This window comes from Camellia sinensis, chromosome 14, assembly GCF_055761805.1.
Source record: "Camellia sinensis isolate YWXY chromosome 14, ASM5576180v1, whole genome shotgun sequence".
In the NCBI taxonomy this organism is placed as follows: domain Eukaryota; kingdom Viridiplantae; phylum Streptophyta; class Magnoliopsida; order Ericales; family Theaceae; genus Camellia; species Camellia sinensis.
In genome coordinates, this window is record NC_138974.1 from 40,254,863 (window position 1) to 40,263,936 (window position 9,074).

The 9,074-nt window shown below is 34.8% G+C and overlaps 1 pseudogene; it reads left to right on the top strand.

Moving 5' to 3' along the window:
• The first annotated feature begins 283 nt into the window (after positions 1 to 283).
• Positions 284 to 6,803, top strand: LOC145806932 (small ubiquitin-related modifier 1 pseudogene; annotated as a pseudogene).
• Positions 6,804 to 9,074: the final 2,271 nt, after the last annotated feature.

A 9,074-nucleotide genomic window follows, 5' to 3' on the forward strand; every position in this document is an offset into this window, starting at 1 on the left:
ATAATGTGATATTTTGGTCTTGGAGTTGTATTTTATTTTATTTTTTTTACTTTTTTAATATATTAGTGCTATTAGTGGTGATGTTTTTAGTGGGATGAATCATTGTTGGAAATCCTTTTGCGTTACGTCATGGTTACACGTATATAGTACTGACAGCGGCGGCTTCTTCTGCAGAATAGCCTTTTGGTTTCACTGCTGTCCATCTTGTGTTTTTAGAGAGAGAAAAGCTATTTGGAGAGAGAGAGAGAGAGAGACCCTAGTCTTCTGTGGGCCAACTACAACAATGTCTGGAATGGGAGCAGGTAATGGTCCTCAATCTGAAGATCAGAAACCCAACATGGCTGATCAGTCTCAATCAAACCAACTCAATATCAAGGTCAAGAACCAGGTATCATTTATTCTTGTTTTTTATTCTTTTTTTTTTTCTTCCAGGGTTTATGTTTTAGATTGATTGATTTTGGTGCATTCACTGTTACTTTGGTTCTCCTGTGTTTGTTTGTTTGGTTGGCATTGCTTTCTGATTTCGACATGCATGCGTTGATTTCAATGTCTACATGAAGGAGTGCTTGATAAGTTTTCACAAGATTCAGTTTTTTTATTATAATTTTTAAATTTTTGTAGTCTGTGTGCTTGTGTTTATGTCTATATGGGCTTGTGTTATTGTTTTAATTTTCTTGATTGCACATTCTGTATAACTTTCCTTACTACCTAAAAAAAAAATAAAAAATAAGATTGCACATTCTGTATATGTGTGGGGATATATTTTCTGAGTACCAACACGTAGCAAGGTGACGCCGACGTGTCAGCCGAGGTGCCACGTGTCTTGGTCGTTGTGCCGAGGTCATCTCGGCTAGGCCGAGGTTGCCTCCGAAGATATCGGAATCCGAGATAAGCGGATAAGGGACAACAGTCCTAGATCCTAAATTGGGAGAAGACTTCAGTTTGGGTAAAGATAAGACTCTTAGAGAGTTTATCCTAATCTCACTGGGAGTCCCAGATTAGCAGTAATCCTAAGTCCATTAGGGCCAGGCTCCTATTGGGACTAGGATTGTATTGGCTATAAAAGAGAGGCACCCCCATGGGTCTAAGGTATGCTTTTGATACTCAAGCTTGTGAGTTTAGTACTTGATTATCTTTGAGAGATATACTGACTTGATCGTCGGAGTGCCCCGGGTGGTCGAAACCACCGCGACATTCTTATATTTCTGTTGCAGGTCCGTCAGGTGCCATCTATTCTGCTAGTGCTCTCCAGCTGGTTACTAAGCGGGCAGTGTGGTCGGAAAATCACCCACACAATATGTATGTTTATTGTTTACATGAAGAAGTGCTTGATAAGTTTTCACAAGATTCAATTTTTTTTTTAATTTTTAATTTTTATAGTCTGCGTGATTGTGTTTATGTCTGGATGGGCTTGTGTTATTGTTTTAGTTTTCGTGATTGCACATTCTGTATATGTATGTTTATCTATCATCGGTTGTATCGTCAATACATATATCGGTTACTGTTTGATATTGACCAATCCATGACACTTTCATTGATACTGGTATAAATCTCATCTCATGGTTATTTAAAACATAATGGGCAATTTATGAAACCAATGTACACAACCAAATTACAATCTAATAAAAAAGCTAAATTATGTTTGGTTCTGCTACATCTACACAAATAGCCATTGGGCTTGGGAAAGCAGAACCTCAGTTGCCCCAAAAGTGCATTTGTGCATTTGTTTCGGGCGCGAACACTAAAGTCTTGTTTGACATAAACTAAAAAATTTTAAAAAATCACTATTCTATTTAAGTCATATCATCCTATTTAAATCACATAATCTCTCTATCACATCACTTCAAACCCAACCCATACTCAACCCATATTTCATAAAAAGTCAAAAAGTGCACTTATTTAGGACATCCCAAATCACCCCTAAATTACAAACACAAAACAACCCCTCTCTCTCTCTCAAACAGCAACACTCTCACTCTCACCGACACCCACTGAATCACTCTCTCACGGATGCCCACCAACGACGACCACCGACTACCACCGACAAACCCACCACTCATTCACTTATCTTTCTCCTCTCGACTCGAATCTCTTTTTCTTGGAGGATTTCTTCGAGGGTTTCTTAAAACGATCGCGATTCTTGACGAATAGGTCACCGAGAGATGTCGACAAACTAGTCTCCACCACCAAAGATCCGCCACACTTCGACGACTAGATGTGATCCGCCACCAACTGGGTGATTCGATTCCCCTTCGCTTTCTTCCACACAGGCATGATTCTTGGTTGTTCTTTTTCATTCTCACACTCTCAATTCAACAAAAACCAAAATGGTTTTTTTTAATTGTAAAGAATCTCAAGAAAAACAAATAGATACCGAAAATCCAGAAAAAATTAGTATGAAAAAAGAGAATTTTGGAAAGAGAGTATGAAAGAATTGAAAAGATCAATGTAAAGATTTATGGGTTCACTGTGAAACTTGAAATCTGAGAAAGAGAAAGAAGAGAGAGTGAGCGAGAGAGGATGGGTTAAATTATATGATTTTTCAGACTCGTGAATTGGAATTGTACAAGAATTTCATCTTTATATGTAAGGTTGTGAAAGAGATAGAGATAGAAGACGAAGGCTGTGAGAGAGAGAAAGCGCTGTGTGAGATAAAAATCATTTATTTACCGTTTGAGGGGAAACAAATGTTTTTTCTCAAAAGGTAATCAGATGCTTTTCTCCCTCTTTCACAGGTCTCTCTCTGTCATAGCCTTCTTCTTCTCTCTCTATCTCTCTAACGACCTTATATATAAAAATGAATTTCTTGTACAACTCCAATTCACGAGTCTAAAAAATCATATAATTTAACCTATCTTCTCTTGCTCACTCTCTCTTCTTTCTCTTTCTCGGATTTCAGGTTTCACAGTAAACCCATATATCTTTACATTGATCCTTTCAATTCTTTCATACTCTCTTTACAAAATTCTCTTTTTTCACACAAATTTTTTCTTGATTTTCTGTATCTATATGTTTTTCTTGAGATTCTTTATAATTAAAGAAAACCATTTTGGTTTTTGTTGAATTGAGAGTGTGAGAAAGAAGAAGAACAACAAAGAATCATGCTTGTGTGGAAGAAAGCGAAGGGAAATCGATCACCTAGTTGGTGGCAGATCACATCTAGTCGTCGAAGCATGGCGGATCTTTGGTGGTGGAGACTAGTTTTTTGACCTCTCTCGGCGATCTATTCGACAAGAATCGAGATCGTTTGAAGAAACCCTCGAAGAAATCCTCCAAGAAGAAGAGATTTGAATCGAGAGGAGAGAGAGAAGTGAATGAGTGGTGAGTTTGTCGGTGGTGGTCGGTGGGCATCGGTGAGAGAGTGATCCCGGTGGGTCTCGGTGAGAGAGAGAGTGTAGCTGTTTGAGAGAGAGAGAGGCTGTTTTGTGTTTGTGATTTGGGTTTTGTGTTAGCGTGTGAAACAAACACACTATTCGGGCAACATCATTCTAGTGCTTATATTTGTGTGGATGTAGCAGAACCGTATTGATTTTTTGGAGAAATTTTGATGTTACATATTTATTATAATATATTGTTTTGATAAAAATAGTACTCACCTGTTTATTTATTATAAATTGGTCAAGCCAAGCTTTTCACATGCCACTCTGGTGACTATAATTCAAACACACATTATTTGGAATTGATTATTATTCCTCGTTGGAGTGGTATAGAGAAATAGATTTGCTCTTATCAAGATATATGCTGTGACTTGCCCATGCTATGTAACATTTTTGTTTGAGAAAATGGAGCCAAAATTGATGGACTTGGAAAGAATTTCACTAAAGCAATCTAGCTATCCCTATCTTATATTTTATTTTTGAAAACAATTTTGAGAGCTTTTTTTGTTAGTACTTCAAATTTGGTTGAAGTCATCCGATCAAGTTGATTTTTGCATCTTTTATCTTCAGTGGTTCCATTTGGTAAAAAGCTTTGAATCTGATTTATAAAAACATGTTGCTCCTGTAAGCTAAATCTGCAGTCATATATGCTTGAAGCTTTAACCAATGTTATTATTGGCCAGCTTGTATTGTGTCCACTTAATAAAATCCTCATTTTTTTTTTTTTTTAAACATTTTGTTGATATGATTCATTGAATAGCACTATGCATCATTGCCTTGTGTTTGATCCCTTACACTAAATTTGTATAGTAGAATAGTGCTTCTAATTTTTTAGTCGTCTACCATCCACAAACCTTTTTAGCTGTTTTGTTGGCTTTTTGAATTTTGACTACGACAATGCATTTTCATACAATGTGCCTTTGGGGGTGCACAGACTCAACTAACTTAATAAGAATTCATATCTCATCTCATCATTGTCTTTTTATGGAGAGATGCAAGGTTGGAGGGATTAGGATGAAGTGATGTTTAAATTAGAGATGAGGCATTATTTTGTTTATCGCCATGGATTAGTTAGCAACCAAGCTCCTTTCTTTGCAATTCTACAATTCCCAATTCTAACTGGCTGGCCCCCTTTTACAAACCGCTTGTGCCTATCGGAATAGAAGAAACTTTGGCAGGCCTAGCGTAATCGGCTGGTTGGTACCTGTTTGGAGTCTTTAGGAAATTCAAATTTACCTTCACAAAACAAGTTGGATGATAGGAGTAGGAGAGTAATGGATTTGGATTGATTGGTAAGTAAGTGTGTCCTACTGAATGGCATATGGAGGTTGCTGAAAATGAAGAAGATCAAAGCAAGTAAAGCAGCAGGGCCCAGTGGTGAAATGGTAGTAATGGTCAAATTTTTGGTAACGTTTTCATATGAGATTTCAGTTTGGTTGTTCACTGAAAATTGATGATGTGGTCATACAAAATCCAAGAGAGAGATAACTATTATGACTTATAAATTGTTATGATTGGTATCAGATGGACAAATTTCAGAGTGATGGCTTTTACCACAATAACTGAAGCTTATGGTATCTTTTCATACACAAACACTATACATAAGAAATTATGTCAAATAAAACATCTACAAGTGGAAATCTGTTAACACTATTCAGTTTCTTTTCTCCCTAACATGGGTACTTAAAGATTAATGATTGACCATAAAGATTGCCTTCTATGAGAACACTAGGGTTCTCTTAGTATAATATCTACATCATTTTCTAATGTTCACCAAACACTTGTTGCCTAGGTGTCTGTGACTTTGGAACATATCGAAAGGAATTGGTTATTTATTTATTTATTTGTCGTGCCCCTAGTTCACTGCATGGTTCCGTGCTTGTGGATTGCACATTTTATGTGAGTTTAGACTTCATCAGGAACTAGGTAATATAGCCTTGCTATTGTGTGAATCAATTCAATTTCTCTTGTTTGTGTTGTGTTAATTTTTTGCACCTAGTTAATTAATTTAAATTATGCTTCCACGAAATCATTTATTTTTGTGATTCATTAAATAATGTTCCCTTCTTTTGTCTGTGATAATAGTATTTACTGTTATGTCTGAATGCTTTATTCTGTAACTATTTTCAGATTCACAGCTTACGAGTTATTATGAACGAGTATGACTTGGTGTGAAGAGTTCTCACTTAGAATTACTTGATGTGTTTGAGTGGATGCAATCTGTTATTTGCTTGTACAGGCCACAGCATTTAAACCTCTCTGTTTTGTTGTGTGCATGAAGCAATGGAATTTTAAACAAAGGGATACAACCATCCATTTAAGTAAGCCATGAAGAAAGCAATTAAGGTATCAAATACCAATTTCTCTGGAAGATGTTGATTTAAGCCACAACCTAAATTCATATTTCAATGGAACCGTGACTTGTCTGTGTGCAGATGCACGCGCACGCTTTTGAGTTGAAGAAAATGTAGTATTGGAATGCTTAGTGGATTGAATAAGGCTTTATTGTCAATGTTGTTTGTATTTGATTAGTTGGGTTTTGGGTCAAAAACCATGTTTATCACCTTCAATTTCTCTCTTTTGCTTACTGACTTTAATGTTGTGGATCTTCATATACATTGTCCATCTTGTGTTTTTCAAATATGCCTCTGATTATATGCTTTTTTGTTTATCAGTGTCACCATAATCTTGTCCAATTGGTAAGAAATTTGATAAATTTAATATCAATGTTCCACAGTTTTGTGTGCCGTAAGCTACTTGCTAGCTGCTAGTTATTAGGCTATGTTGCTTCATTATTTTAAGCTTTGGATCCCAGTTATGCTGGACAATATGTAGGTTAATTATATAGAAGTCTATATCAATTTCTCTTTCTCCCTTGCCTTTTTGGTGGTTAAAATACATATTCCACAGAGATTTGCTATCTGATGGTAAGCACGGGTCTTACTTTCCTGTCAAATATACTTGGCATCTTGTTCATGACCTTTTTTTTTTTTTTTTCCCCCCTTCTCTCCGTTTCCTTTTTGGTGGTGGTTTGATTCAGGAAGGGAATGAGGTGTATTTCAGGATTAAACGTAATACCCAGCTCTGCAAGCTCATGACAGCTTATTGTGACCGACAGTCATTGGACCCCAAGTCCATTGTGTTCTTGTTCGATGGACGCCGTATTCACGCGGAACAAACCCCAGATCAAGTAAAATTATTTCACTTTCTTCTTTTCTCTTTTTCCCTAAAGGTTGTTATATGGTATGTTTATTTTCATTTCATATTTGTAACAAATAAAACATATTCAACCTTATAGTTTAACATATCTTAAATTTAAGCTAGATTGTTCGTATTTGATTTTTTTGATAGCTTGGCATGGAGGATTGTGATGAAGTTGATGCCATGCTGCATCAGACTGGTGGTGGTGGCTTTGGAGACATATGACTTGGAATAACTTGGAAGCTTAGAACAGTTAATAGCTTGAAATGCTTTAGGTTTGGTATGCATGCATGCAACACCTTCGAAGAGGGCATCTATCGTAAACTCTTGCCAACTCTAAAAACTTCGAACTTCAATGTAAGTTTTCAACATGTTATTGACTATAAATATGCTCAAGTGATGGTGTGTTTTGTTTTAAATTCGTTTTGTAGGCTGGCGGTTTTTTTCTTCTTCTTCTTCTTCAGTTCAGTGTCATTTTTATAAGCTTTTTATTTTATTTTATTTTTTATGAAACTTCCCTAAGGATAGGATTCCCATCTCTTTAACAAGATCGTTTCGATCTTGGTCATTAGTTTCTTGTTTGAGTTTGTCTTGACCATCGCCATGCTAATCATACCATGCCTTGTGGCTATAGTCTGCTAAATCCTATCACAGGCTGCCAACTTGGCCGAACAGGGCCCTACGTCACTGCGGATCATATTTTTCCTCCTTAAGATTGTTTGCAAAAAAAAATTTGAACCCCCTAAAACAAAATTATACAGGTAGTACTTGGATTGTTAATTGTCAATTCTAAAAATTTTGCTGGTTAGCATCAAATATTTGAACACCCCTTCTATTACAAGATCACATCACTCCAAAAGAATTTGATCAATGTGCTTTTTTAACTGGTTTTTGATGCGATTAAACATGTTTTAAAGGGTTTTTGATATTTTAGAGACTTTTCACGTGAGTTTGCCTATTTAAAATGTTTGTGTTTTGCTATTGACAAATTATTACAATTGTGTGGCATGTGTTTTGAAAGTATTCATTTTCAACCAAGAAAAATTTTATTTATAAAAAGAAATATTTATCTGTACCAAGTATCCGTCAAAATTTTTAATTTCTTTTAGTTAGTGTGATTTCTTTTATATAATTTGTGATATTTAAAATTTTAAATGTCTATTCTAAGAAAAATGTATAGAGCCTTGCATTCCAAGGGTGAATGGTGGGCAAGTATTCTTCCATTTTTATTACCACTACAACAATTGTCATTTTGGTGACTAAATTTTTAGTTGCCAAACGTTAATTTTCAATTGCCGAAATTTTTTAGCGATAGATTAGTCGTTGAATAATTGTCGGGAAAGGTTTTGGCAACCAAAAAAAATTTACTCGCCGAAAGTTATTAATTGCTGACTAATTTTTTAGTTGCCAAAACCTTTCAAAAAAATTAATATCGCATTTATAGCGACTAAAAAAATTTTGTCGCCAAAAACTAAATTATTTACAGTGACTAAAGTTTTAGTCGCCAAAAAAGTTTTGTTGTTTATCTTATTTTTTTTAACTACTAAATATTTTAGTCGTCCAAAGTTTGATTTTGTTTTTAGCTACTAAGGTTTTAGTCGCTAAAATTTTTTTTTTCATTTTATTTTTTTTTAACTACTAAAGTCTTAGTCGCCTAAAGTCTGATTTTTTTATGGCTACTAAATATTTAGTAGCCAAAAAGTTTTTTTCATTTTATTTTTATTTTTTAGCTGCTAACTATTTAGTCATTAAAAATATTTATTTCTTTTTTTGGCTACCAATTGTTTAGTCGCCAAAAACATGATTTTATTTTTTTTATAATTATTTTGTCCACAACCTGTATGTATTCCGTGCAACCTGTACCATGTATATAAATAAACCAATACATATATTATCAATCATTCCACAATTTTCAACCATTTCATTTCCAACCATCCAAAAAGGAATCACTTTAATGTCAAATTTCATACAAACTAAATATATTCCAACCTAAAATAATAATTTCATACAAAACATGTCCTCCGTACACAAAAAAAAAATATATTAGCAACCAGTTGCACCAGCTACAACAGCAGCAACCAATTGCACAACTCCAGCAGGATTTACAATTCTAGCAATGCAGACAGTAGCATCAGATGCAGCAGTCACAAATAGCTCCCTGCAACAGTCCTACATTTGAGGCCATAACACAACTACATCATGGCCAATTTAATGATATCTGAGAATAGAAGATCTGAACACCTAAAGAGAATCAACAGAAGAGAGAACCAATCAAACATTTTAGATTCTTATTTGTTCTTTTTTGGCAATGTTAGAATAAATAGTTATGCTATAAAAAAAAAAATATGCATTCTAATTTATCAAGCGGATGTTATTCCTAACATTATTTGATGTTTTGTCTTATAAAAGAACCTTAATAAGAAAAAAAAATCCAAGTTTCCAAATTTAGTGTTCTTGGCTGTTCAAAACAAAAAATAAGAAATTAGTGATCGAGGG